This window comes from Mus musculus, chromosome 6 (assembly GCF_000001635.26).
Source record: "Mus musculus strain C57BL/6J chromosome 6, GRCm38.p6 C57BL/6J".
NCBI classification, from domain to species: Eukaryota; Metazoa; Chordata; class Mammalia; order Rodentia; family Muridae; genus Mus; species Mus musculus.
In genome coordinates, this window is record NC_000072.6 from 66,982,890 (window position 1) to 67,010,768 (window position 27,879).

Genomic DNA, 27,879 nt, shown 5'->3' on the forward strand with positions numbered 1-27,879 from the left:
AAGCATACTACATACTCTAAACTGCTAAGCCATCCAGTCCTATCTATAGTCTTGATTGTGTGGCTTTCCCTATCATCATAAGAGATTGTCTGCCTATTTAAAGTATTGTAATGTCTTTGTCCTCAATCGCAAGGTATTCTTGATCATCAGGAGAGCTCCTATGTTGATATCTTGGAACCAGGCACCTTGAGACCTTTAAAGAAGGATATATTTTAAATTAAGTGAATGAGTGAGTGTAGGCAGGGGTAGGGGATCTGTTACAACATGCTAGTCTAAGAAGGCTGTGTAAGATGGTGCCAGTCACATAGACTCTGGAGGCAGAAGTCCCTGGTTTCCAGTCCTCTCTGTCCTACTCCATAGGTACAACATGTTAGCCTCCCATGCCTCACAGGCTTCATGCATGTACATAGGTACAACATGTTAGCCTCCCATGCCTCACAGGCTTCATCCATGTACATAGGTTCAACATGTTAGCCTCCCATGCCTCACAGGCTTCATGCATGTACATAGGTACAACATGTTAGCCTCCCATGCCTCACAGGCTTCATCCATGTACATAGGTTCAACATGTTAGCCTCCCATGCCTCACAGGCTTCATCCATGTACATAGGTACAACATGTTAGCCTCCCATGCCTCACAGGCTTCATGCATGTACATAGGTACAACATGTTAGCCTCCCATGCCTCACAGGCTTCATCCATGTACATAGGTAAAACATGTTAGCCTCCCATGCCTCACAGGCTTCATCCATGTACATAGGTACAACATGTTAGCCTCCCATGCCTCACAGGCTTCATCCATGTACATAGGTTCAACATGTTAGCCTCCCATGCCTCACAGGCTTCATCCATGTACATAGGTACAACATGTTAGCCTCCCATGCCTCACAGGCTTCATCCATGTACATAGGTAAAACATGTTAGCCTCCCATGCCTCACAGGCTTCATGCATGTACATAGGTAAAACATGTTAGCCTCCCATGCCTCACAGGCTTCATCCATGTAACAGAAAGAATTTGGAGGAACAGCGTGTATTTGGAGAACGTTTGTGAGGATCAAATCAGTCAAGGCGCCTAAAGAAACTCATCACCATTGTGCATATAGAGAAGTTGTCCCACATATGAGGCAGAGTCTCAAAACGTGTGCCTCTTGTGTGGATGTTCACCAAGAGGCTACTTCACAGATCTTGAGAAAGCATTGGAGGGAATCACGCCCCCACTTCCTCTCTAGCTGTCTGGTCCCTTCTCTGCCCCTTCCCCATCTCATTGCTCCAGAGTGTTCTTTCAAGCTGAGCTCTGATCTAGGCAGTAGGTCTTTGCCCTTCAGTCAGGATTAGCATTCTCCTCTCCAGGGACAGAGGGTAGCTGTCATGGTTAGCCACATGATATAGGTGACCCAGCAGAGGCTACAAAGAACAGACTGGTGAGTCAGGAAGGAAAGCTCTGTTTGAACAGTATAACTGCGTTTACAAAACCACTGGCTCTTGGGCTTCCAGAACTGGAAGCATCCGGAATCTTGCTCCTGCCCTGGAACAGCTCCTCCAAGGCGAGTGGACACTGTCCGTGGAGCCTTAGAATTCTTCAGGCATCGCTTCTGGATGCTGGTCTCTGGTTCCTGGCCTGCCTGGCCCGCCAGTGGAAGTCATTCTCCAGACAGATTAGCCTGTGGTTGGGTTCTGCTCATCTTCCCCCTTGTGTTTTGTGAAACCGGTCCTGTGTTCCTCAGGATGAGCTGAGAAGAAAAATAATCAGCTACAGGAATTTTCTAATTTCCAAAATGACCCTCAGTATTTTGTTGCATTGCCCGTCCCCTCCCCATTTTCCCCTCTTCTTGTAAAGACTTTAAATATCTCAAAATTAAAATCAGGAAAATAGGCTAGCCACCTGTGTAGCAAGGCTGATTGCACATGGTGTGTGTATTGCTATGTGAAACAGCAATTTGTAGCACTGTATACAAATAGACCGCATTTGTTTAAAAACTCCTATCTATGCATATGGTATGTTTGTAAAAGGCAGCTGAGGGTGTGGTGGAGGAAAGATTCTAGACAGTGGCTGCCCTTTGGAGTGAGCTTAGAAGGAAGGAATTGTAGCTTTTTGTTTGGTTCACATGAGTATAGTGGGGGTTTGCAGCATATTTCTTGTTTCATTTTTTAAAATGCCTTCATTTTTAAAAACGAAGAAAAGGCAAATACCTGAGCTGGCTTCAAACAACCGGGGCTAACTAGTGTAATGTCTAGAAGCTGGGTCTAGCCTGGCTGCTGTAAGGTTTTCCCTGAAGGAGCTCAGACAGAACATGAATTCATTTTGGGTACTTTGGTCCTGCCTAGCACACACTGCTGGAGCCGCAGACTGCCTCTGGAGCATTCAAGTGGGCAGTGTGCCTTGCCTGCTCCTCTTCCTTGGTGGGGGTGGGGGGAGGGGGCAGCTGCAGGAGCTGCCGGTGCTCATGAAGGAACACCATAACCACCCAGTCTCAACCAGGTCAAGGAAGGGGTCGCTCCATGCTGCAGTACAGTGAGGGCATTTGTCATCCCCAGTCACCTCTGAGCGCACTAGCTATGCAGGACTGATGTCTTGCCCACAGAATTTGAGACATTGAAGAGTAAATTCCTCGTTGGTAGTCAGCACCTTCTGTTCTGAGGGACCTTGGGCAAGCCCTCAGGTCTCTGCTTGCCTGTTTTCTCCTGTGCTGATGTCCTTGCAATTGCATACTTCCGAGGTATGCTAATGAGAGGGACGAGTGTCAGAACTAGAAGGTGACACCCAGGGAGGGACAGCACAGTGAGTGTTCCTAGCAGCTGGGTTCTTTTGCGGATGGTGGCCGGGACACATTCCTCACTTCTACCTTGTGTGCAGCTGTCTGTCCAGTAACCAGACTTCTCCTTTGCCATTGCAGTCATTCCTCTCATTGGCCATCATAGTGAACATTTGGGCAGAAAACAGCTTCTGAATATGGAACCCACCTCATTTTTATTGTACACCAGGTCGAGCGAGGGGTTCTGTGTTGTTGTTTTTTGTTTGCATTTTGGTGTGGGCTTTTGTTTGTTTTTAGCATTCCAGTTTTCTTTCCTCGTTCATTTAGATGCATTTTAAATGGATGCTGCATATGCATTTGTTCATACAAGCAAGATAGCACACTGCCACCAGAACCCTCTGTCCTTAAAGTGAGAGGACAGTACACAACAGGAAGGGACAGATAACCACAGGCTAAAGCAAAGGATGAAAAAGAGCCTCCTAGGTAGAAAGACGTGTTCTGTATCCTCCAGAGAGCACGAGATCCCTTTAGGTTTCTTTGTAATCCTCGGTGCCTGTCAAGGTATCATACAGTCCCTGTTGGAGAGCTGTGAAAGGGCGGGGACAGTGGGTGTTGTAGCTGAGGGATGAACAGAGGCTTGGTGGAGAGGCGGTGTGGCGTGAGCTAGAAGCAGCTATGGGTTTCCCAGAGACGGAATTGGAAGACAAAGGGGTGTCTAAAGAAAACAAACAGAGCCCGGCATGGTGGCGAACGCCTTTAATCCCAGCACTCGGGAGGCAGAGGCAGGCGGATTTCTGAGTTCTAGGCCAGCCTGGTCTACAGAGTGAGTTCCAGGACAGCCAGGGCTACCCAGAGAAACCCTGTCTCGGAAAAAAAAAAAAAAAAAAAGAAACAAAAGAAAAGAAACAGAACAAAAAGCAGGAACAAGTTATGGGGTTAAAGTTTGGGGACCACCTAAGGAGCTGGAAGTAGAGTACATGTTCTCTCTCTTCCTTGGGCAATGACCCTTGTGAACATCAAGAATGCTGTGTGTGCCTGCTGTGGACTGCTGTGAGCTTCTCCCCAGAAAGGGCCCACATCACATTTCACTGGGCTTTTGGGGTATTTAGTGTTGGAGAATCCACCAAAAAAGCAAGTAGCCCAGGGGCAGGCAGCTTGTTGCACCCAGTTCAGCATGCAGAGATCCTGACCCTGACTGCAGGGGCCTTCAGATGTAAGCACTGTCCCGATCCTTGAACCATCATTTATGACTGCCCAGCGTCCTGACTTCTTACAGCGTAGAGCAGTTTGACCTGTTTCTGTTCTGCATTGGCTGGAACCATATGGGGCACACTCCATTTTCATGCTTTGTGGCTGGCTTCTCTCATTCATCCTTGTTTATAACCCAACCCTGTCACTACAGGTGTCTGAGCTTGTTCTTTGCCATATTCTTTGTGCACACGGAATTCATTCAGTGCTCAGCTTGACAGTTTCATTTATAACCTACTTTAACAAGTGCTGCTGTGAACTTCTGGATTTGTGTCCCTGTCAGTGAGGCGCACATTCATTGGGACTATACCTGATCTGAAATAACAATATACAAATGTTTTGACTGCAAGTAAAATTCACATCTCCATCAACTGGTTGGCATAACCCATCAAAATGGAATTCATATTCCCACCAACCTGCTGACATAACCATCAGTGCTGAGTTTCAGGAAGATGGGCCTGCCTATGTGGTTTCAGTGTCCCCTCAGACAGGCTATGGGGAGAAAAGGGAACTGGTGATGTTCCAGACTCTAATCCCACTCCTAGAAGAGCAGCAGGTTTACCTTTGCCATTGTCAAGATCTCTGGGTCAAGCCCAGTTGGCTCATAGTTCAGAGAACAAAGAAAGCCAAAGTTGATGCCACCTCCCCCCCCCCAAAAAAAAAAGAAATGTTAAGCAAAATTTGAATGTACAGTTGCTGGCTGGCACATGGAGACAGAAGCACTGAAAGAAAATGGTACCAGTACAGGCCAGCTGATCTGTGGATGTGAGGAGACAAGAAGCTGGTCTCAGAAACACAACTTCCGAAATGGTAGCTGTAGTAAAAGAAAGATGGTGCTGAATCATCCGTGTTATGGCCTGAGCTTGCAGACAGCTGTGAGCCCAAAGACAGATGGGGCCCCTCAGCATCCCCTGGGAGTGGTGGGCTGAGTCAGGATGAGAAAGCAGCACTGGACCAGGTCTTCACGAACAGCTGTGCTTAGACACAGGAAGCAAGGCAGGCTCTGTTTGAAACATGAAGACATACTGTCCTAGATTGCTTTCTGTTGCTGTGATAAACACTTAACCCAGTGGTTCTCAACTTGTGGGTCACAAGCCTGTGGAGATCAAATGACCATTTCACAGAGGTGACCTAAGACCATCAAAAACAGATATTTACAACCCAACTGCTAACAGTAGCAAAAATTACAGTTATGGAGTAGCAACAAAAACAACCATAAAGCAGTAATTTTATGGCTGAGAGTCACCACAGCATGAGCAACATTGCAGCATTAGAAAGGATGAGAACTACTGTTCTAGGCATATGGCTTTCAAAGGAGTGCACATCAGAATTACATACAGCTTTCCCAGAATGCACCTGAGCCAGGTCCTATCCCAGGCACTCAGTTTAGTGGTGTAGGGTGAGATTGGAATTTGAGTAAATTGTAGCAGTTACTCAAGTGACTCTAAAATGCAGGCCTAGTATGAATACATTCCTAGAGGCTTGGTTGTGGATTCTCTGTCATGTTACAATATCCTGTACTACTTTATAAAGAAAAGCTAATTTCGGTCACAGTTCTGAAGCCTGGAAGCCGGATATTTTATGTCTTCATGTGTGGCAGCAGGTGAGAACATCATGACATACGGTATCACAGCAGCAGTAATACTTGCAAAGAGATCACAGGAGGAGATGGGAAGCCAGGCTTGCTGATTTATAACAACCTGCTTTCAAGGGAAGTAGCCAGGGTCTGCGGGAACTACATTATTCCCTTCCAAGGGAGGCATGCTCCCAATTACTAAAGGCTCTTTCACCTCATAGCGGTGCCATATGAAGACCACACATCATGCCGACGATCCTCGTAGGGAACACGTGGAACAATATCCAAGCCAAGCAAAGCCGGAGGACAGAGAGTCCTCTAATAACTATCCCTAGGAAATTACTGAAAGCACTGCGAATATACCTTACATTTAAGAAGGAAGCCCTTGATAGGCTAGGAAATAGTCTCCAGGCAAAAATAAATAAATTTTAAAGAATCTGGAGTTTTTAAAAATTATCTTTAATAAAAGTTGTCTAGCATTAATTGCATGTTAAATTCAAAATGTTCCCACAAGCCTCCAAAAGAAGAATTTAAATAAATTTTAGTAATTAATTGGCCCTGTCCAGTATAGACAATATTTAAGAAAGCGCTTTGTTTTGTAAAGTCTCTTGATGGCATTCTATCCAGCTTCCCAGAGTAAGTATCACCTCTGGCTCACTGGTGCAGAAGTCAAGAACATGAACACTGTGGGTGCACTTTAGAGATAAATGGAATTTCTTTCAATGGACATAAGAAGTGAGGTAAAAGTGCTGTGTTTTAACGTTGTACTTGTGGTTTCTAACGAGATCTGATTAGAACCAGAGCTAAATGTTTCTATTACCCTCTTCGTCCAGTAGATGATCTGTATGTAAAAGTACTCACTGGAGGAGAGCCTTGGCGATGAGACACCCTCCTGGTTTGAGAAGTCTCCTTTTTATACTCTGAGTGCAAGCCTTCTTGGCGCTTACCTATAGTGCATACTTCTGAAGTGTTTCATGATTGTGTTTATGGGGGCCTCGTTCTGTGATCAGTTCATTAAACTGTGTTGGGTCTTGCTCTGTACCTGATTTCAAGATAACACTGTTCCTCTTTGGCTTAGTTAGGGTTTCATTGCTGGGAAGAGACACCATGACCATGGTTAAACTCTTATAAAGGAAAAAGTTAAATTGTGGCTGGCTTACAGTTTCAGAGGTTAAAGTTCATCATTATCACGGCAGGAAGAGTGGCAGCGTGCAGGCAGACATGGTGCTGGAGGAGCTAAGAGAGCTACATCTTGATCCTTGGGCAGCAGAAGGAAACTGAGACTGGATGTAACTTGAGCACAGTAGACCTCAAAGCCTGCCCCCGCAGTAACACACTTCCTTCAAGGCCACACCTACTTCAACAGGGTCACATCTCCTAATAGTGCTACTCTCTGTGGGACAAACATTCAAACATATGAGTCTATGGGGGCCATAGCCTATTCAAACCACCACACTCTTTATTTCCTGAATTATGAAGAAGACTTACAGAACAATTTCTTCTTGGTACCCACATGTCATAATAAATCAAACCAACCTGAACTTGTGTTTGTTGTGCATAGAAGACATAAGCAACTATGTGCGTATGGCGCCATCCTTCCAGGAGACCATCAGATAGATACATGATTAGGCTAGAGGAAAGATACATGAAGCAGATATCAGCATTTGTTAAAAAAAAAATCCATGATGCCATTTCATGCTACTATGCCAAGTAATTTCCAGTGCTTCAAATAGGTCAGGCCTAGAAAATCCAGGGCTGACAATAGCCATAGAAATTCTTTTCCAGAGTTTACAAAGAAGAATCTTCCACTCCGTTCTATTTGAAAATTTTATTTTGCAATTTTTTTTAATTTGAGTGAATAAAATTTACCAGGCAAATTGTGTATAGTAGCCTACTGAGCACCTAATGTCTTTTATCCAATATGTGCACGTGTGTATGCACATATTCATGTGTGTTTGCAGGAGTCCTGGGCCATCTCCCCAGCTCCTCTCCTGGTGTCTGAAGTGATTCTTTGCAATAATTTGTCTGAACAATCTTATTTTTAAGTTCTGTACTTTATCTGAAGATAATCTATATACCTTTGAATTAATGAGTATTCCTTAGCAATCTTTGAAACGAATTGAAGACATGCTAAAATGTGTATGAAATTTGGTGACTAAACAGCTCAGAAGGTGTTGATGTTACTGCTGGATGGACCGGTCAAACCTGCAGTCCTGGTTCTGTTTCCCCTCAACTTTTTTATAAAGAAGTTGTTGGCCAAGTTGATGACTTTGCCTCGAGACTTAGAGTTCTAATCATAGAAACACCAAGTCTGAACTAGAAGACGTGAGCTTGGGAACTCCTTGCATTTTCAGCCTCCTACCCTTTGAACATGAACACTTAGGCTCTATGAAGCTCAGCACAGGTACCTTACCCACAGGGGCAAATGTAGGAACTTTATCTTACTGGTCACTGCAGGAGTTCCAGACGGTTCTGTTCCTCGAGTCTAGCATGTTTGAAAGCAAAATGAATACATGCTGCTTGCTTGTAGGTTCCTCGGGAGAAGGTGAAATGGAGGCTACATAAAAATAAAACATCCTCTTCTCCCAGGTTTAGCGTGTTCTAGACTTCTAAACCATGGCGTTGGGCATTTCACTTTTTATGGCAGTTAATACAAAATGATGCACCTGTGTGTGTGACCCAGAACTGAGCACTGTGCGAAGTGGGCAGAGCACTGAGATCATAGATTGTCATTTCGCCTGTGCTTCCTTAGAAGGCAGTTCTTTGCATCGTGGACACTTGCGTGTACCCTGGGTCGTGATCTGGAAAAGAAAATGAGATCATCATGATGTGCATCTGCCATTCTTGACACATCTCACCTGATAATAAATAGTTAACATGTAATGTTTTATGAGTGCTTAGAATCATAGTTTTAACTTTCTATCCTTTAAATTTTTCAGCATACACAAAAGTACAACTTAATTGTTAACAGCCAGCAGATAACACAGGGCCAATCCTAACTTAATGGACTTCTACTCTCGTTATAGCAGAACTTGAACTGTAGATATAAACCCAACAAGACAGCCTGCTCTCATTTGCCCCTGGTGGGCTTTGCTCATTATATTTAAGATATTTGTGTGTATTACATGTACTGACGCTCCTTAACTGGGACTGGAGAGATGGCTTAGTGGTTAAGAACATTCTGTTCTTCCACAGGACCTGATTGAGTTCCTAAAACCCACATTAGGCAGTTCACCACTGTCCATAACTCCAGTTTCAAGGGGATCCAATGCATATTCCAGGAGAACCTCAATGACTCTGGCCTCCAAGGGCACCTACACTCACATGCATGTACCTATATGCAGACATACACATACCTATATATAACCAAAATCAATAAAAATAAATCTTTAAAAAACAACAAATTTAAAAAAAAAAATCATTATCTGTGGCTGGAAGATGGCCAGTGATTAAAGCACTTTCCAGACAAAGAAAAAGATGTGGGCTTAGAACCTATGTAAATGCTGGGTGCAAATGGTCGCCTGCCTGTAGCTCTAGCCTCATGGAAGGAAGAGAAGGGATCCCAGAGTCAGCTGCCCTTTGAGACTAGCCATACCAAGCAGTTGTGTACACCCTGAGGACAATAGTTAGCCAGCATAGGTACTATCACAGCATATTCCATTGTCCGAAACAAAACCTCACAACTGCATCTGTGCATGAATAACATGAAATCCTCCTAGAATTCCTGTCACTGGCAGGAGGAACATTTTGGAATGTCTTTCTCTTATGTGCTTCCTGGGTATGTTTTTAACTACAGATCCTTCCATGGGCTTAGCTGCCTTCTGGAAGCATGCCCTCTTCCCCCTGGCTTTGGTGACACTGTTGCCCTTTTCAACTCCTCTGAAGATGTCCTGCTTTGACCCTGGGCTAAAGACTTAGGGGCCCGGGTGAACTCTAGTATTTTCCTCTGAAGTGCCTGGAAGTCAGATGTGGCTCTGGCTCTGTCAGAGCCTCCTGGCTCAATGACAAGAATGGAATCTTACTCATTTTTTAATCCTCTGCATCCAACCCTTTGCACAGTCGCATTCGTTTGTTTGAAGCACTGACTGCTGACGGTGACGTTGATCACAATGACGGTAGAGATGTAGATAACACTGTGTGATTTTCTCGTGCGCGCTATTTTCTGTGTGGTTTTGGTTGATCATTATGTCCTGTGAGGTAGCAATCTCCTCATCTTGTTTTACAGAAAATCCGGGAGTTCTTGAAGATTAAATTTCCTTACACCATTCTGCACTGGATGACAGGGCTGAGATATGAACCTAGTCTCATTTGACTGCCAAACCTTATCACATCAGCTTCGCCTAAACTTTCCTTGAAAACAATCTGCCTGGACTTCTCTGGCGCTCACTTGTCTCCCTGTCGGAGCTTGCCTGACCCTTTCCCCATCAGCTCCCTGAGGCCTATCACTTGTGCCAGAAACCTTTGGTGGCCCCATTTCTCTAAGAAATTCACTCTAGGCTGTGCTCTACTCCTCTTGCCAGTAACTGTTTTGAAATCCATTCCCCTCTTCATCAATACCTTGAGTGCCGGGTCCTTCGAGGATTGATTCATTTCAGTCACCTACACGTTGAGCCTGCCTGAGCCCTCAATGGCCACTCATTTCTCCAGGTTCCTAACTGCTGCCTTCCGGCATTCATTGTCCCACTTACATTCTTCCCCGGGTTCACCCTGGTGGAAGCATAAGCTACCAATCCAGCCCATATGACTATTAGCCATGCTCAGTGCCAGCTGGTAGTTGTGTCAGTGTCACTGAACTACATAGTCTTCTCTGGCCCTCCCTGGAAGGCTGTTCCTTGTTAACCATTTATCTTGTTCCTTCAAAGCAAAGCAGTGGCTTCATGTCCCCTATAATCCAAAATGGATACAGCAGAGTCTTATTGCTACATTTCCACTCTTTTGGGTATTTGGGGGTGTTTGGATGCTCTCTTGAAAGCCAAGCTCCTGCATGGTTAGCCATGGTAGAAGGCATGCCCTTTGCTTCATGTGAACCAGATGCTAGGTCTTAAGAATAGATTCCTAATTTTATTTCTTTTGCATTGTCATGGCAAAAAATGAGTAAAATAACTAGCTGCATTGTAGACAACATCTAGGGTAGATAGGAAGTCTGCTTAGAAAACAACCTTGGCTTTGCTGAGCCAGGGAGGTAACGGAAGGACAAGCTCCTAGGTCCCTAGGGAAGGCTGATAGGAATAGCACTCAATTTGTCAGGTGGATACAAAGAAAAGTTTCTGAATTCAGGTATAGAAATAGTAACAGATCTCTAGCACAGGTCTTTAAATCAAATCCCCAGCCTGAGCAAATGAGCGATTCTGCACCCTTCCTTAATCAGACTTCTCTCAAGTCCTTGCCACCTTTCAAGCTTTGTGTAGGCCTTGCACAGCTGTGCATCTGAAGCTAGGCTTTATTCTAGAATAACATCAGGAATATGATCAAGTTTGTTTAAATAAAACAGCTGTTTGTTTATTCCATAGCCAGATCTTCCTGCTGTTTGAGAGCTCTGGTTTGCACTTGTCCAGGGCAGCAAGTATTTCCTTAACTTGAGAGGCTTAAGAATGAACTAGGGACTTAACTGCCTTTATATTTATCCTTATTTGTAATTGTGTGTATATGTATGTATGTGGCTGTGTGCACATATGAGTACAGGTGCCTGCAAAGTTCAGAAGGTGTCAGTTGCCCTGGAGCTAGGGTTATAAGGGTTTGTGAGCCTTTCTCTCTCTTCCTCCCAGGTTGGTGATGAGAACTGAACCAAGAGACCAGTCTGAGCTCTTAACCACCGAGCTATCTCTCCAGACCCTCATCTTGAGTACTTAGGGCAGGGGTGCTTCTAGGACACTCATTGACAGGGTCCACCCCAGTTCTGATTCAGTATGTCTGGGTTGGAATCTGAGAATTAATGTTCTAAGAAATTCACAGATGTTCTTGAGGTTGCTGCTGCAGGTATGCAGAGCACAGGCTGAGAGCCACTGTACCAGCGAACACCTTCAGTGTAGCTGTTACCCTTTGTGGACCCTTCCTCTCACAGATGTATAAGAGCACCACTACATGGAGCAGGGAGAATTTCTCTTTATGCCATTTGGAATTCACGCCATTATTAGTAGCATGTATCTACTGTAGTAGTCTAAGGGGATGTGTGCATTCTTTTGTGTACACAGTGGAAGCCACTCTTTGCTTTAATATCTTGAAATAGGATCGCTTACTGAACCAGAAGTTTACAAGTTCAGCCAGGATGGCTGATCAAAAAGCTCTTGAGATCCACCTGACAAATGGTGAAAGTGCACACATTCAATATGCAGATTTTTTTTTTAAACCTGGGTTATAGGGACTTGGACTTAAGTCCTTGTCTTAGCTATTTCTCTATTGCTGTAACAAAATACTGTGGCCAAGGCAACTTATAAAAGAAAATGTTTAATTTGGCTTATCATTTCAGACAGTTAGAGTGGAGCTCATGATGGTGGAGCACGGTTGTGGTACAAGAGCAGCCAAGAGTTTACTTACATCTTGATCCTAGAGCAAAAGGCAGAGAGAGCTAACAGAGAATAGGGTGGGTGCCTGAAACCTCACAGCCAACCACCCCTAAGAGACTCAGCTCCTCCACTGAGGCCACATTCCCTAACCTTTCCCCAACTGTTCCACCAAAAGCCAAGTATTCTGAGGAGTTGATGGAAGCCATTCTGATTCAAACCGCTGCATTCCTCATGCTGTAGAGCAAGCACTGTTACCCACTGAGCCGGCTCCCAGGGCCCAGGATAGCTGTGTTTTATTGTAGACTCTCGCCCAAGCTAGTATCTCGCCAGCAAGGATTCACTCAGACAACCGGATCCTTCTACGGCAAAGCTTTTATTGCTTCAACATAAGGAAGACCCCGAACCCGGAAAATGGCGCTGCTTATATAGCCCGCAGCATGACGTTTCAGCACCTGATGTGGCGTGACAGCACCTGATTAGTTTCTCGCCCATCACCCCATTACTACGCCCCGAGATGGGCAGTGACAGGGCGTGAATTTACTCTTGCACTTGCGCATAAGGCTTGTTTACTAGTTAGGTGCAGTGGAAGCCAGCGCCATCTTATAATGGCGACGAATGCTCACGGCACGGCTCTCCACAGTAGACCACTCGGGTACCATTGGTGCTTACTGCTTATACTCCTAGCAAAGACGCTAATTAATGAAATAACAGTAATTTCTTTTTTAGGGGTGTTGTAGAGTAAATAAAAACATGACATAAAGCCCTCAACATGGTCCCTAACATAGAAAAATCTAGCTTCAGAGATTGACCTGACTGGGGTGACATGAGAATGAAGAAAGGACAGAAAGACACAGTACAGAAAAGCTGTGACCTGGTAGGCTGTGCTCATTCTAAAGGAAGACATCGCCTGCACAGGCCTGAACCTATTTTATGCATCAAAATCTAGGAGGTGGGTTTATTGTATACAGCTGAAACAAAGGAGGTAGATTTAGCAGTCTCAGGCTTCAGTCATCCTGGAGAAGGAAGCTGTGGTTGATAGTTTCTACATACACCACTCCCATTTGGACCAGAGGAAGCCTTTGCCACTCCCACTGATCTGAGGCATTGGGGTCCTTGACATAGCTCATGTCAACATACATTAACTGAAGCCTTCCTCTCTCCCCACATTACCACTTTTTAACATTCATTCATTCATTCATTCTTGAATAAACACATGAGCCATTTAGTTATCTTAAACCAGCCATGCAGACATAAACAAATATTTTCTGAGCCAATAGTTTCTTGCTGAACTAGGTTTCAGGTAAAACTTGATCATAAGCATTGTTCCCAGTGTTAACTATAAAAATTTGTCTGGACAGATGAATGGAGCATGGCCCACCATTAAAGCAGGGGCCAAGAACTGCACTGCTATAGGTCATAGGACACCTCTTGGACTTCCCTCAAACTGAAAACTTGTTTAGATACCTCACATGGGTACACAGTAGCATGGTTCTTGGAAACTCTCATACTGGAGGTGAGGGTTCACAGAGTGAACATATTTGTCCTAATCAAATACGTGGGAAAGCCAGGAATTCCTAAAATCTGTGCAGGGAAGCATACCAGTAGGTATTCATTGGCTTAGAACAGACAGTTTCACTGAATACCTGTGGGAAAGACCAGCAAAGTGTATCCTGTTTCTAACAAGCATCAGGTATACAAGCATCCCCCAATGGTGGTTTCACACTACCTAATACGTAGTTGCTTTGCTGTATGTCTTACTCTAACCCAGGTATTTATGGAAGTCTCTTCCTCTGCATTAGTCACTATGAGAGGGAAGGTAGAACAAGAAGATCAGGACATGGATTTGATGTTGAAGAAATATGAACTAAAATCTCTAGCTTTGTGATCTTGAGAATTCTGTAACCTTCCTGAGTTCTATGAGCATGATAAATCCAACCTCTAGGGATACTAAATAAACATGTATTTGCACAGAGCGCTGAGTACTAGTTACAGTGATTGGCACATGGTAATGAAGACATGTAGTCACTATATTACAATGCTTGTGTAAAACCAGTTAGGTAACAATATGCATTGGGTAGCAAATATGCATGCACAGCTTGCCCTGCCTACCCTTTCCATGCATGGTCAGGCCCTTCAGGAATCCTTTAGCCCCTGAGCTATAGGCATAGAGCAGGAATTAAGTAATAAAGGGGATTAGTCACTTCAAGCAAAAGTAGTCACTGAAGCTTTTCCTGAAGAGGATAGCAATGTAAACAGGGACCTAAAGCTAGAGGAAATTTAAATAGAGCCAAGAAGCTGGCAGAGAGCTTGAGTGAAGGCCCAAGACTTAAAAACACAATACAAAGTCAGGGACATGAATGTTACACCCTGACACTGTTTCTGTGTACCAATAAAAAAATTCCAGGCCTGAACCCTAGAATCAGTTTATCTGAACTCAAACTTTATCCTAGCAGCTTTTTGGATGCCTGGTGCTTGACACATGGCTGATGTCATGTATGAAACTAGAAATAAAATGGAGCCTCCCTCAGGTTATTTTGAGGACTTAGGACTGTGCACCAAGTGCTGTGTCTCACCTGGTACCTGGCATTTGATGCACACTATATAGAAACAAGCTTCTTTTGTGGTTGAGTTTTATTATGATGCAGAACTGTGAGAGGGCCTTGAATGCAAACCCTTTGGACTTTGCCAGGGGCACCCTGGGAAACCCCTGCATCTTGTTCAAGTCGGCCTTTCAGAGCTATAAGTTAGGGCTGGACTGGGCTGGTCAGGCCAGATGAGACTGGAAGGTTGGGGACAAGGGTGTTGCTTCAGGGATGATACAGTAGCTCTGGCTTGAGGTGCTCAGAGCCTAGATTCAGCTAAACCAGAAGCCAAGAATTGGGGAAAATGAAAATGGAGTTTGTCAGAGTTGTACTTGAGAGGCTTGACAGTACCCTCGTCTGAGATCCCTCTGTGCACTGAAACAGCCACTGCTGAAGCTGATATGGTGCTGTCACTGTCACTATTGAGCACTCAAATGTCACTGGTCCAATTAAGATTCAGTGTTTCAGTGATGCAGCGCCCCAAATGTAAACCATCTCAATAGCCTTATATGCGTTACATTAAGCTACAAGCATTGCTCGTAATATCTTTTTTCCATCTTTCTTTTCATGTGGCCCTTTAAAAAAAAATAAGACAGCAAGTAGCTCACATCTCTGTCAGACAGATCTTGATCTGAGGAGATAAAAGTCAGGCTGAGGAAAAAGTCTACAGTGTTCAGGACAGGCGAATGGGCAGGCTGTGTGGCTTCATTGGGTTTTACCTGTAAAATCCCTTGTTGGCTCTGCTACACCAGTACCCCAAGGTGGTCCTGAGACTACCTGCACTGAAACCAAGGAGCACCAGGTAGAAGCATGCCTGTGCGTGGCAAGTGCAGACTGTCTAGCATTGTAGCACTTTACAGAAGGAAGTGCCTGTCATGGAAACCAACTTGAACTTTTGTAACAAAGAAAAATGTCCACTAATAGAACGTTCTCATGCTAAAGGAAGTCAACCCTGTAGGCTACTGTCATCAAAAAGAGAATCATTCAGGGCTTAGTCAGAGCTTTGAAAAGTCATTCATGGACAGAAAGTAGCATTCTTCTAAATAGGCCCATTTTAATTAAAGGCAGAAATAAAGATGGGCAGGAGCCAGAGGCAGAGGCTGGCCATCACTACTGGTATTTCAGGAAAGTCTTCCACAGAAGCGTTTAAGCTGTTTATCTGGGCCTAGTTGCAGACCTCTGGAACCAGCTTTCTGAAGCAAGTGCCTCAGGTGTTCTTAGATACCCAGTAAAGTAAGGACTTCTCTGGCTGCCAGGGCCAACAGCTCCTGCCCATTGGATTTATTATGGAGATTGGCTAATTCTCCTGGCTCCTTCCCAGCATCTCAGGGCACATGGAATGTTGCAATCATCTGTGTCCTTACAGTAGCCCCACCTAGGGTCTGGGGCAGTTGTCCTGTTCTCTTTAACCCCTCCCCGGCTTCTTGCAAATTCCCTCCACTCCACACTTCAGCTCATACTGCTTGAGGGGCCAACTGTGAAAATGAGCCCCTGAATGGGGACCACCTTTTATTCAGTGAGGCTAGCGGGTGCATGCCATTCTTTTCTGCCAGCTCCATCCTGGATTCTGCTATTCAGGGCAAACTTCACAGGGTGATGTATATAATAACATCTTAAGAGTCACATAGCCTGAACTGTAGTCCCACTATGTGCGACCTCAGGCATTTATTGATTTACTTACTTACTTACTTACTTACATACTTATGTATTTAAAAAATCTGTGTACCATTTGCAAAAGAAGTAATAAAGGGTCAGGGCTCCTGACATTGCTAAGAAAATTAAATGCAATGATGTGTGCATCTGGTACAAGCAGTACTCAGCAAATGCTGGCAGTTGTCAGAATTAACCATTTTAACTTACTGCCTTTATCTTTATTATTTGGAAGTGTACCTTGGTGGCACACACCTTTAATCCACTTAGAGACAGAGGCAGGCAGATCTCTTCAGATTGAGGCCAGACTAGACTGGTCTACAGAGTGAGTTCTAGGACAGCCAGAGCTACACAGAGAAACCCTGTCTTGAAAAAAAAACACAAACAAAAAAAGATAAGCCAAAGAAAAATGTCAGATAAGTCTGTCTCAAGGAAGCCTGTGGAGTCTTTGAGAGAGATGTTATCTTTTCTGTTTGATTGATTCTAAACTATGTAAATGTCTCTTAGAGATCTCTAGGTGGTACATCTTCTCCATACAAAATGAGTGTTCCTATTCCTCTACAGAACTTCCTTATTGCTTCTCCTTTTCCTCTCTACAGACTGCCCACAGGAGCTGGGTACCACATGCAGCTGGGCCACAGGCTTGGATTCCCTTGGTCTCACAACCCATAACCTCACTGGGAAAAAGAGTGTTAAGACTTGGTTCTTCCTCCATGAAGTCCAGGAGTCTGAGGTGGTCAGCAATGATAGCAGGGCAGTAATAGAAATCAGAGCTAATCTGTAAACTATTAACAGCAGGTTAATAATTCTGAGTGATTCATGCTTCAGTTACAGCCAACAGAAAGCACCCTGCAGTTTTAGCAGAAGTGCTAAACTAGACTAAACCTAACATAGACTGAGGTACCTGTGCAATCACTGAAAAGCAGAACAGGCTCTCACTAGAGTACCTAGAAAGGACTCCAAACCAATACAAACTTGAGCCAGGGTTCAGTGTCCAGTGCAGGACCAGAAGACCCCCATGATATGTGGCCTCTCTGTGATTGATGACTAGACTCTGGAATACCACACCCCCAGCTCCTCAAACAGCAGCCTGCCTTCCACCCTTCTTGTCTGCAAAAATCCCTGTCACTCCCATGTGCCAGATAATTTCTAAATACTTTGAGAACTGTTTTGGTGGCAAGAGAACCTAGGTGTTGCCATTTGCTATTTGCTGTGTACTATCCAGTTACCACAAGCCAAGGGCTTAAGCAACAACAGTTTTAGGGTTTTGGTTTTTTTTTTTCTCCCCTCATTTCTGGAGATGAGAAATATGAGATCTAAGTGTTGGCCTACTTGTCTGTCTCCCTTTGTGAACCTCTAGGCCCAAATCTCCCTTTCTTTTTTTTTTTTTTTTTTTTTGGTTTTTTTGTTTTTTTTTTTTTTTTCCATTTTTTATTAGGTATTTAACTCATTTACATTTCCAATGCTATACCAAAAGTCCCCCATATCCACCCACCCCCACTCCCCTGCCCACCCACTCCCCCTTTTTGGCCCTGGAATTCCCCTGTACTGGGGCATATAAAGTTTGCAAGTCCAATGGGCCTCTCTTTCCAGTGATGGCCGACTAGGCCATCTTTTGATATATATGCAGCTAGAGTCAAGAGCTCCGGGGTACTGGTTAGCTCATAATGTTGTTCCACCTATAGGGTTGCAGATCCCTTTAGCTCCTTGGCTACTTTCTCTAGCTCCTCCATTGGGAGCCCTATGATCCATCCATTAGCTGACTGTGAGCATCCACTTCTGTGTTTGCTGGGCCCCGGCATAGTCTCACAAGAGACAGCTACATCTGCGTCCTTTCAATAAAATCTTGCTAGTGTATGCAATGGTGTCAGCGTTTGGATGCTGATTATGGGGTGGATCCCTGGCTATGGCAGTCTCTACATGGTCCATCCTTTCATCTCAGCTCCAAACTCCGTCTCTGTAACTCCTTCCATGGGTGTTTTGTTCCCAAAGCTAAGGAGGGGCATAGTGTCCACACTTCAGTCTTCATTCTCCTTGAGTTTCATGTGTTTAGCAAATTATATCTTATATCTTGGGTATCCTAGGTTTGGGGCTAATATCCACTTATCAGTGAATACATATTGTGTGAGTTTCTTTGTGAATGTGTTACCTCACTCAGGATGATGCCCTCCAGGTCCATCCATTTGGCTAGGAATTTCATAAATTCATTCTTTTTAATAGCTGAGTAGTACTCCATTGTGTAGATGTACCACATTTTCTGTATCCATTCCTCTGTTGAGGGGCATCTAGGTTCTTTCCAGCTTCTGGCTATTATAAATAAGGCTGCTATGAACATAGTGGAGCATGTGTCCTTCTTACCTGTTGGGGCATCTTCTGGATATATGCCCAGGAGAGGTATTGCTGGATCCTCCGGTAGTACTATGTCCAGTTTTCTGAGGAACCGCCAGACTGATTTCCAGAGTGGTTGTACAAGCCTGCACTCCCACCAACAATGGAGGAGTGTTCCTCTTTCTCCACATCCTCGCCAGCATCTGCTGTCACCTGAATTTTTGATCTTAGCCATTCTGACTGGTGTGAGGTGGAATCTCAGGGTTGTTTTGATTTGCATTTCCCTGATGATTAAGGATGTTGAACATTTTTTCAAGTGCTTCTCTGCCATTCGGTATTCCTCAGGTGAGAATTCTTTGTTCAGTTCTGAGCCCCATTTTTTAATGGGGTTATTTGATTTTCTGAAGTCCACCTTCTTGAGTTCTTTATATATGTTGGATATTAGTCCCCTATCTGATTTAGGATAGGTAAAGATCCTTTCCCAATCTGTTGGTGGTCTTTTTGTCTTATTGACGGTGTCTTTTGCCTTGCAGAAACTTTGGAGTTTCATTAGGTCCCATTTGTCGATTCTCGATCTTACAGCACAAGCCATTGCTGTTCTGTTCAGGAATTTTTCCCCTGTGCCCATATCTTCAAGGCTTTTCCCCACTTTCTCCTCTATAAGTTTCAGTGTCTCTGGTTTTATGTGAAGTTCCTTGATCCACTTAGATTTGACCTTAGTACAAGGAGATAAGTATGGATCGATTCGCATTCTTCTACACGATAACAACCAGTTGTGCCAGCACCAATTGTTGAAAATGCTGTCTTTCTTCCACTGGATGGTTTTAGCTCCCTTGTCGAAGATCAAGTGACCATAGGTGTGTGGGTTCATTTCTGGATCTTCAATTCTATTCCATTGGTCTACTTGTCTGTCTCTATACCAGTACCATGCAGTTTTTATTACAATTGCTCTGTAGTAAAGCTTTAGGTCTGGCATGGTGATTCCGCCAGAAGTTCTTTTATCCTTGAGAAGACTTTTTGCTATCCTAGGTTTTTTGTTATTCCAGACAAATTTGCAAATTGCTCCTTCCAATTCGTTGAAGAATTGAGTTGGAATTTTGATGGGGATTGCATTGAATCTGTAGATTGCTTTTGGCAAGATAGCCATTTTTACAATGTTGATCCTGCCAATCCATGAGCATGGGAGATCTTTCCATCTTCTGAGATCTTCTTTAATTTCTTTCTTCAGAGATTTGAAGTTTTTATCATACAGATCTTTCACCTCCTTAGTTAGAGTCACGCCAAGATATTTTATATTATTTGTGACTATTGAGAAGGGTGTTGTTTCCCTAATTTCTTTCTCAGCCTGTTTATTCTTTGTATAGAGAAAGGCCATTGACTTGTTTGAGTTTATTTTATATCCAGCTACTTCACCGAAGCTGTTTATCAGGTTTAGGAGTTCTCTGGTAGAATTTTTAGGGTCACTTATATATACTATCATATCATCTGCAAAAAGTGATATTTTGACTTCCTCTTTTCCAATTTGTATCCCCTTGATCTCCTTTTGTTGTCGAATTGCTCTGGCTAATACTTCAAGTACTATGTTGAAAAGGTAGGGAGAAAGTGGGCAGCCTTGTCTAGTCCCTGATTTTAGTGGGATTGCTTCCAGCTTCTCTCCATTTACTTTGATGTTGGCTACTGGTTTGCTGTAGATTGCTTTTATCATGTTTAGGTATGGGCCTTGAATTCCTGATCTTTCCAAAACTTTTATCATGAATGGGTGTTGGATCTTGTCAAATGCTTTTTCTGCATCTAACGAGATGATCATGTGGTTTTTGTCTTTGAGTTTGTTTATATAATGGATTACATTGATGGATTTTCGTATATTAAACCATCCCTGCATCCCTGGAATAAAACCTACTTGGTCAGGATGGATGATTGCTTTAATGTGTTCTTGGATTCGGTTAGCGAGAATTTTATTGAGGATTTTTGCATCGATATTCATAAGAGAAATTGGTCTGAAGTTCTCTATCTTTGTTGGATCTTTCTGTGGTTTAGGTATCAGAGTAATAGTGGCTTCATAAAATGAGTTGGGTAGAGTACCTTCTACTTCTATTTTGTGAAATAGTTTGTGCAGAATTGGAATTAGATCTTCTTTGAAGGTCTGATAGAACTCTGCACTAAACCCATCTGGTCCTGGGCTTTTTTTGGTTGGGAGACTATTAATAACTGCTTCTATTTCTTTAGGTGATATGGGACTGTTTAGATGGTCAACTTGATCCTGATTCAACTTTGGTACCTGGTATCTGTCCAGAAATTTGTCCATTTCGTCCAGGTTTTCCAGTTTTGTTGAGTATAGCCTTTTGTAGAAGGATCTGATGGTGTTTTGGATTTCTTCAGGATCTGTTGTTATGTCTCCCTTTTCATTTCTGATTTTGTTAATTAGGATTTTGTCCCTGTGCCCTTTAGTGAGTCTAGCTAAGGGTTTATCTATCTTGTTGATTTTCTCAAAGAACCAACTCCTCGTTTGGTTAATTCTTTGAATAGTTCTTCTTGTTTCCACTTGGTTGATTTCACCCCTGAGTTTGATTATTTCCTGCCGTCTACTCCTCTTGGGTGAATTTGCTTCCTTTTTTTCTAGGGCTTTTAGATGTGTTGTCAAGCTGCTAGTATGTGCTGTCTCCCGTTTCTTCTTGGAGGCACTCAGCGCTATGAGTTTCCCTCTTAGAAATGCTTTCATTGTGTCCCATAGGTTTGGGTACGTTGTGGCTTCATTTTCATTAAACTCTAAAAAGTCTTTAATTTCTTTCTTTATTCCTTCCTTGACCAAGGTATCATTGAGAAGAGTGTTATTCAGTTTCCACGTGAATGTTGGCTTTCCATTATTTATGTTGTTATTGAAGATCAGTCTTAGGCCATGGTGGTCTGATAGGATACATGGGACAATTTCAATATTTTTGTATCTATTGAGGCCTGTTTTGTGACCAATTATATGGTCAATTTTGGAGAAGGTCCCGTGAGGTGCTGAGAAGAAGGTATATCCTTTTGTTTTAGGATAAAATGTTCTGTAGATATCTGTCAGGTCCATTTGTTTCATAACTTCTGTTAGTTTCACTGTGTCCCTGTTTAGTTTCTGTTTCCACGATCTGTCCTTTGAAGAAAGTGGTGTGTTGAAGTCTCCCACTATTATTGTGTGAGGTGCAATGTATGCTTTGAGCTTTACTAAAGTGTCTCTAATGAATGTGGCTGCCCTGGCATTTGGTGCATAGATATTCAGAATTGAGAGTTCCTCTTGGAGGATTTTACCTTTGATGAGTATGAAGTGTCCCTCCTTGTCTTTTTTGATAACTTTGGGTTGGAAGTCGATTTTATCCGATATTAAAATGGCTACTCCAGCTTGTTTCTTCAGTCCATTTGCTTGGAAAATTGTTTTCCAGCCTTTCACTCTGAGGTAGTGTCTGTCTTTTTCCCTGAGATGGGTTTCCTGTAAGCAGCAGAATGTTGGGTCCTGTTTGTGTAGCCAGTCTGTTAGTCTATGTCTTTTTATTGGGGAATTGAGTCCATTGATATTAAGAGATATTAAGGAAAAGTAATTGTTGCTCCCTTTTATTTTTGTTGTTAGAGTTGGCATTCTGTTCTTGTGGCTGTCTTCTTTTTGGTTTGTTGAATGATTACTTTCTTGGTTGTTCTAGGGCGTGATTTCCGTCCTTGTATTGCTTCTTTTCTGTTATTATCCTTTGAAGGGCTGGATTCGTGGAAAGATATTGTGTGAACTTGGTTTTGTCGTGGAATACTTTGGTTTCTCCATCTATGGTAATTGAGAGTTTGGCCGGGTATAGTAGCCTGGGCTGGCATTTGTGTTCTCTTAGTGTCTGTATAACATCTGTCCAGGCTCTTCTGGCTTTCATAGTCTCTGGTGAAAAGTCTGGTGTAATTCTAATAGGCCTTCCTTTATATGTTACTTGACCTTTCTCCCTTACTGCTTTTAATATTCTATCTTTATTTAGTGCATTTGTTGTTCTGATTATTATGTGTCGGGAGGAATTTCTTTTCTGGTCCAGTCTATTTGGAGTTCTGTATGCTTCTTGTATGATCATGGGCATCTCTTTTTTTATGTTTGGGAAGTTTTCTTCTATTATTTTGTTGAAGATATTAGCTGGCCCTTTAAGTTGAAAATCTTCATTCTCATCAATTCCTATTATCCGTAGGTTTGGTCTTCTCATTGTGTCCTCGATTACCTGGATGTTTTGAGTTAGGACCCTTTTGCATTTTGTATTTTCTTTGACTGTTGTGTCGATGATCTCTATGGAATCTTCTGCACCTGAGATTCTCTCTTCCATTTCTTGTATTCTGTTGCTGATGCTCGCATCTATGGTTCCAGATCTCTTTCCTAGGGTTTCTATCTCCAGCGTTGCCTCGCTTTGGGTTTTCTTTATTGTGTCTACTTCCCCTTTTAGTTCTAGTATGGTTTTGTTCATTTCCATCACCTGTTTGGCTGTGTTTTCCTGCTTTTCTTTAAGAGCCTGTAACTCTTTAGCAGTGCTCTCCTGTAAATCTTTAAGTGACTTATGAAAGTCCTTCTTGATGTCCTCTATCATCATCATGAGAAATGTTTTTAAATCTGGGTCTAGATTTTCGGTTGTGTTGGGGTGCCCAGGACTAGGTGGGGTGGGAGTGCTGCGTTCTGATGATGGTGAGTGGTCTTGATTTCTGTTAGTAGGATTCTTACGTTTGCCTTTCGCCATCTGGTAATCTCTGAAGCTAGCTGTTTTAGTTGTCACTGTTAAGAGCTTGTTCTTCAGGTGACTCTGTTAGCCTCTATGAGCAGACCTGGAGGGTAGCACTCTCCTTAGTTTCAGTGGGCAGAGTATTCTCTGCAGGCAAGCTCTCTTCTTGCAAGGCAGGTACCCAGATATCTGGTGTTCGAACCAGACTCCTGGCAGAAGTTGTGTTCCACTCACTAGAGGTCTTAGGATCACGTGTGGAATCCTGTGTGGGCCCTTGCGGGTGTCAGGCGACTCAGCTGGCAAGGTAGCCGGGGCTCGAGTGGAGTGGAAGGGGTTTGTGCCCCAGATCAAGCCCGGGTAGCCTGCTTCCCTATGTACCGCAGTCTCAAGTTCCACGCGATTGGATTGGGGTAGGCGCTGTGTTCCACTCACCAGAGGTCTTAGGGTCCCGTGGGGAGTCCCGTGTGGGCCCTTGCGGGTGTTGGGCAAGACTCTGCTGTCAAGGTAGCCCGGGGCTCGAGTCTCGAGTCGAGCGGAAGGGACTTGTGCCCCAGATCAGGCCCGGGTAGTCTGCTTCCCTATGTACCGCAGTCTCAAGTTCCGCGCGATTGGATTGGGGCAGGCACTGTGGTCCACTCACCAGAGGTCTTAGGGTCCCGTGGGGAGTCCCGTGTGGACCCTTGCGGGTGTTGGGCAAGACTCTGCTGGCAAGGTAGCCCGGGGCTCGAGTCTCGAGTCGAGCGGAAGGGACTTGTGCCCCAGATCAGGCCCGGGTAGCCTGCTTCCCTATGTACCGCAGTCTCAAGTTCTGCGCGATTGGATTGGGGCAGGCACTGTGATCCACTCACCAGAGGTCTTAGGGTCCCGTGGGGAGTCCCGTGTGGACCCTTGCGGGTGTTGGGCAAGACTCTGCTGGCAAGGTAGCCCGGGGCTCGAGTCTCGAGTCGAGCGGAAGGGACTTGTGCCCCAGATCAGGCCCGGGTAGCCTGCTTCCCTATGTACCGCAGTCTCAAGTTCCGCGTGATTGGATTGGGGCAGGCACTGTGGTCCACTCACCAGAGGTCTTAGGGTCCCGTGGGGAGTCCCGTGTGGACCCTTGCGGGTGTTGGGCAAGACTCTGCTGGCAAGGTAGCCCGGGGCTCGAGTCACGAGTCGAGCGGAAGGGACTTGTGCCCCAGATCAGGCCCGGGTAGCCTGCTTCCCTATGTACCGCAGTCTCAAGTTCCGCGTGATTGGATTGGGGCAGGCACTGTGGTCCACTCACCAGAGGTCTTAGGGTCCCGTGGGGAGTCCCGTGTGGGCCCTTGCGGGTGTTGGGCAAGACTCTGCTGGCAAGGTAGCCCGGGGCTCGAGTCTCGAGTCGAGCGGAAGGGACTTGTGCCCCAGATCAGGCCCGGGTAGCCTGCTTCCCTATGTACCGCAGTCTCAAGTTCTGCGCGATTGGATTGGGGCAGGCACTGTGATCCACTCACCAGAGGTCTTAGGGTCCCGTGGGGAGTCCCGTGTGGACCCTTGCGGGTGTTGGGCAAGACTCTGCTGGCAAGGTAGCCCGGGGCTCGAGTCTCGAGTAGAGCGGAAGGGACTTGTGCCCCAGATCAGGCCCGGGTAGCCTGCTTCCCTATGTACCGCAGTCTCAAGTTCCGTGCGATTGGATTGGGGCAGGCACTGTGGTACACTCACCAGAGGTCTTAGGGTCCCGTGGGGAGTCCCGTGTGGGCCCTTGCGGGTGTTGGGCAAGACTCTGCTGGCAAGGTAGCCCGGGGCTCGAGTCTCGAGTCGAGCGGAAGGGACTTGTGCCCCAGATCAGGCCCGGGTAGCCTGCTTCCCTATGTACCGCAGTCTCGAGTTCCGCGCGATTGGATTGGGGGAGGCACTGTGATCCACTCACCAGAGGTCTTAGGGTCCCGTGGGGAGTCCCGTGTGGACCCTTGCGGGTGTTGGGCAAGACTCTGCTGGCAAGGTAGCCCGGGGCTCGAGTCACGAGTCGAGCGGAAGGGACTTGTGCCCCAGATCAGGCCCGGGTAGCCTGCTTCCCTATGTACCGCAGTCTCAAGTTCTGCGCGATTGGATTGGGGCAGGCACTGTGGTCCACTCACCAGAGGTCTTAGGGTCCCGTGGGGAGTCCCGTGTGGGCCCTTGCGGGTGTTGGGCAAGACTCTGCTGGCAAGGTAGCCCGGGGCTCGAGTCACGAGTCGAGCGGAAGGGACTTGTGCCCCAGATCAGGCCCGGGTAGCCTGCTTCCCTATGTACCGCAGTCTCAAGTTCCGCGCGATTGGATTGGGGCAGGCACTGTGGTCCACTCACCAGAGGTCTTAGGGTCCCGTGGGGAGTCCCGTGTGGACCCTTGCGGGTGTTGGGCAAGACTCTGCTGGCGAGGTAGCCCGGGGCTCGAGTCTCGAGTCGAGCGGAAGGGACTTGTGCCCCAGATCAGGCCCGGGTAGCCTGCTTCCCTATGTACCGCAGTCTCAAGTTCCGCGCGATTGGATTGGGGCAGGCACTGTGGTCCACTCACCAGAGGTCTTAGGGTCCCGTGGGGAGTCCCGTGTGGACCCTTGCGGGTGTTGGGCAAGACTCTGCTGGCAAGGTAGCCCGGGGCTCGAGTCTCGAGTCGAGCGGAAGGGACTTTTGCCCCAGATCAGGCCCGGGTAGCCTGCTTCCCTATGTACCGCAGTCTCGAGTTCTGCGCGATTGGATTGGGGGAGGCACTGTGATCCACTCACCAGATGTCTTAGGGTCCCGTGGGGAGTCCCGTGTGGACCCTTGCGGGTGTTGGGCAAGACTCTGCTGGCAAGGTAGCCCGGGGCTCGAGTCACGAGTCGAGCGGAAGGGACTTGTGCCCCAGATCAGGCCCGGGTAGCCTGCTTCCCTATGTACAGCAGTCTCAAGTTCCGCGCGATTGGATTGGGGCAGGCACTGTGGTCCACTCACCAGAGGTCTTAGGGTCCCGTGGGGAGTCCCGTGTGGGCCCTTGCGGGTGTTGGGCAAGACTCTGCTGGCAAGGTAGCCCGGGGCTCGAGTCTCGAGTCGAGCGGAAGGGACTTGTGCCCCAGATCAGGCCCGGGTAGCCCTCTTCCCTATGTACCGCAGTCTCGAGTTCCGCGCGATTGGATTGGGGCAGGCACTGTGATCCACTCACCAGAGGTCTTAGGGTCCCGTGGGGAGTCCCGTGTGGACCCTTGCGGGTGTTGGGCAAGACTCTGCTGGCAAGGTAGCCCGGGGCTCGAGTCTCGAGTCGAGCGGAAGGGACTTGTGCCCCAGATCAGGCCCGGGTAGCCTGCTTCCCTATGTACCGCAGTCTCAAGTTCCGTGCGATTGGATTGGGGCAGGCACTGTGGTCCACTCACCAGAGGTCTTAGGGTCCCGTGGGGAGTCCCGTGTGGGCCCTTGCGGGTGTTGGGCAAGACTCTCCAAATCTCCCTTTCTTATAAGCCCACTGTCTTATGACAGTAAGGGCCTACTCACGTGACCTCATTTTAACTCAGTTACCTCTTCAGATATAGTCCTACTCTGGCGTGTATGAAGTTGGGGTGGGGAACACAATCCCTCCCGTGAATGTTGGGACATATTGTTTATTGCTCCCTGGTCCTACAGATCAGTGACATATGCCAGGAAGAGGGCAGACCTCTGCCAAGTACCTGGAACTATAGTAGGAACTAAAGAGTATGGTGCACACCACGCAGATAAGCGTACAAATGCTAAGCACTCTCAAAAGAATTACTTATATTTATTAATCTACATGCTTTTCCCAGTGGCAGTGACTGAATCCAGGGCCTCAATTACAGTAAGCATGTATCCCAGCACTAAATTATACCTACACACAGGCTAATTTTATCTGATACTTTTAACAGTCCTTTAAATAGGGAAGTAGTGTTATCTCCATTTCTTACCATGAGAAAGTTGAGGCTTAAACAGCAAATCCTACACAAGACCTTTGCTGGGAAGAGCAAGAACGAGTGTGTGCTACCCTGCAACTGCATGTCCAGGGCACACAGAGCAGGGTCAGAGCTAGCAGATGTCAAAGAAGCAACTACCTATCAGATCTAGCAAAAGATTTTCCAGTTTTTCTAGACATCATCCTTCTACAGTGAAATCTCTGTTTTTCTATTTATTTTTATTCATTTGTTCATTCATAAATTTGTTGTTTGTTTTTTTGAGACAGTCTCACTGTGTATCCTTGACTGGCTTTGAGTGTCTACCTACCTCTGCCTCCTGAGAGCTGGGATTAAAGGCATGCACCTTAGCCAGCTGAAATCTCTCTTTTTCCAAAGGGTGATAGTCAATTTGATACTAAAACACACTGTACAGTGCTCGTGGGACCCAGTCTAACCATTAGCCTTCAGGCTCTGATATGAACCGTAAGTGCTCATGAGGCTGAAAGGCTGTAATAGCCTGCTCTGCACTTCACCCCTCTTAAGCTGTATTAAAAAGTGATTGCTACCTGATCACATAACCTCGTAATTCTCCAGCAGCGCATTAATTGTGGTTCACACTAAGAACATGGGGCTGAGCCCAGCACTTAGCGTCTCTGTGTT

At 45.5% G+C, this 27,879-nt stretch overlaps 1 protein-coding gene and 1 long non-coding RNA gene across 8 annotated transcripts in view; one reads left to right on the top strand and one right to left on the bottom strand.

Moving 5' to 3' along the window:
- Gng12 (guanine nucleotide binding protein (G protein), gamma 12) overlaps nt 1-27,879 on the top strand; it is a 124,965-nt gene that overhangs the window by 86,493 nt on the left and 10,593 nt on the right. The window lies entirely within an intron of this gene.
- Gm36816 lies at nt 1,428-26,098 on the bottom strand. The gene is made up of 4 exons (XR_869154.3): nt 26,068-26,098; nt 8,024-8,379; nt 7,115-7,208; nt 1,428-1,731 (listed from the first exon to the last, which is right to left on the bottom strand). It is a non-coding gene; the product is annotated as a predicted gene, 36816 (long non-coding RNA).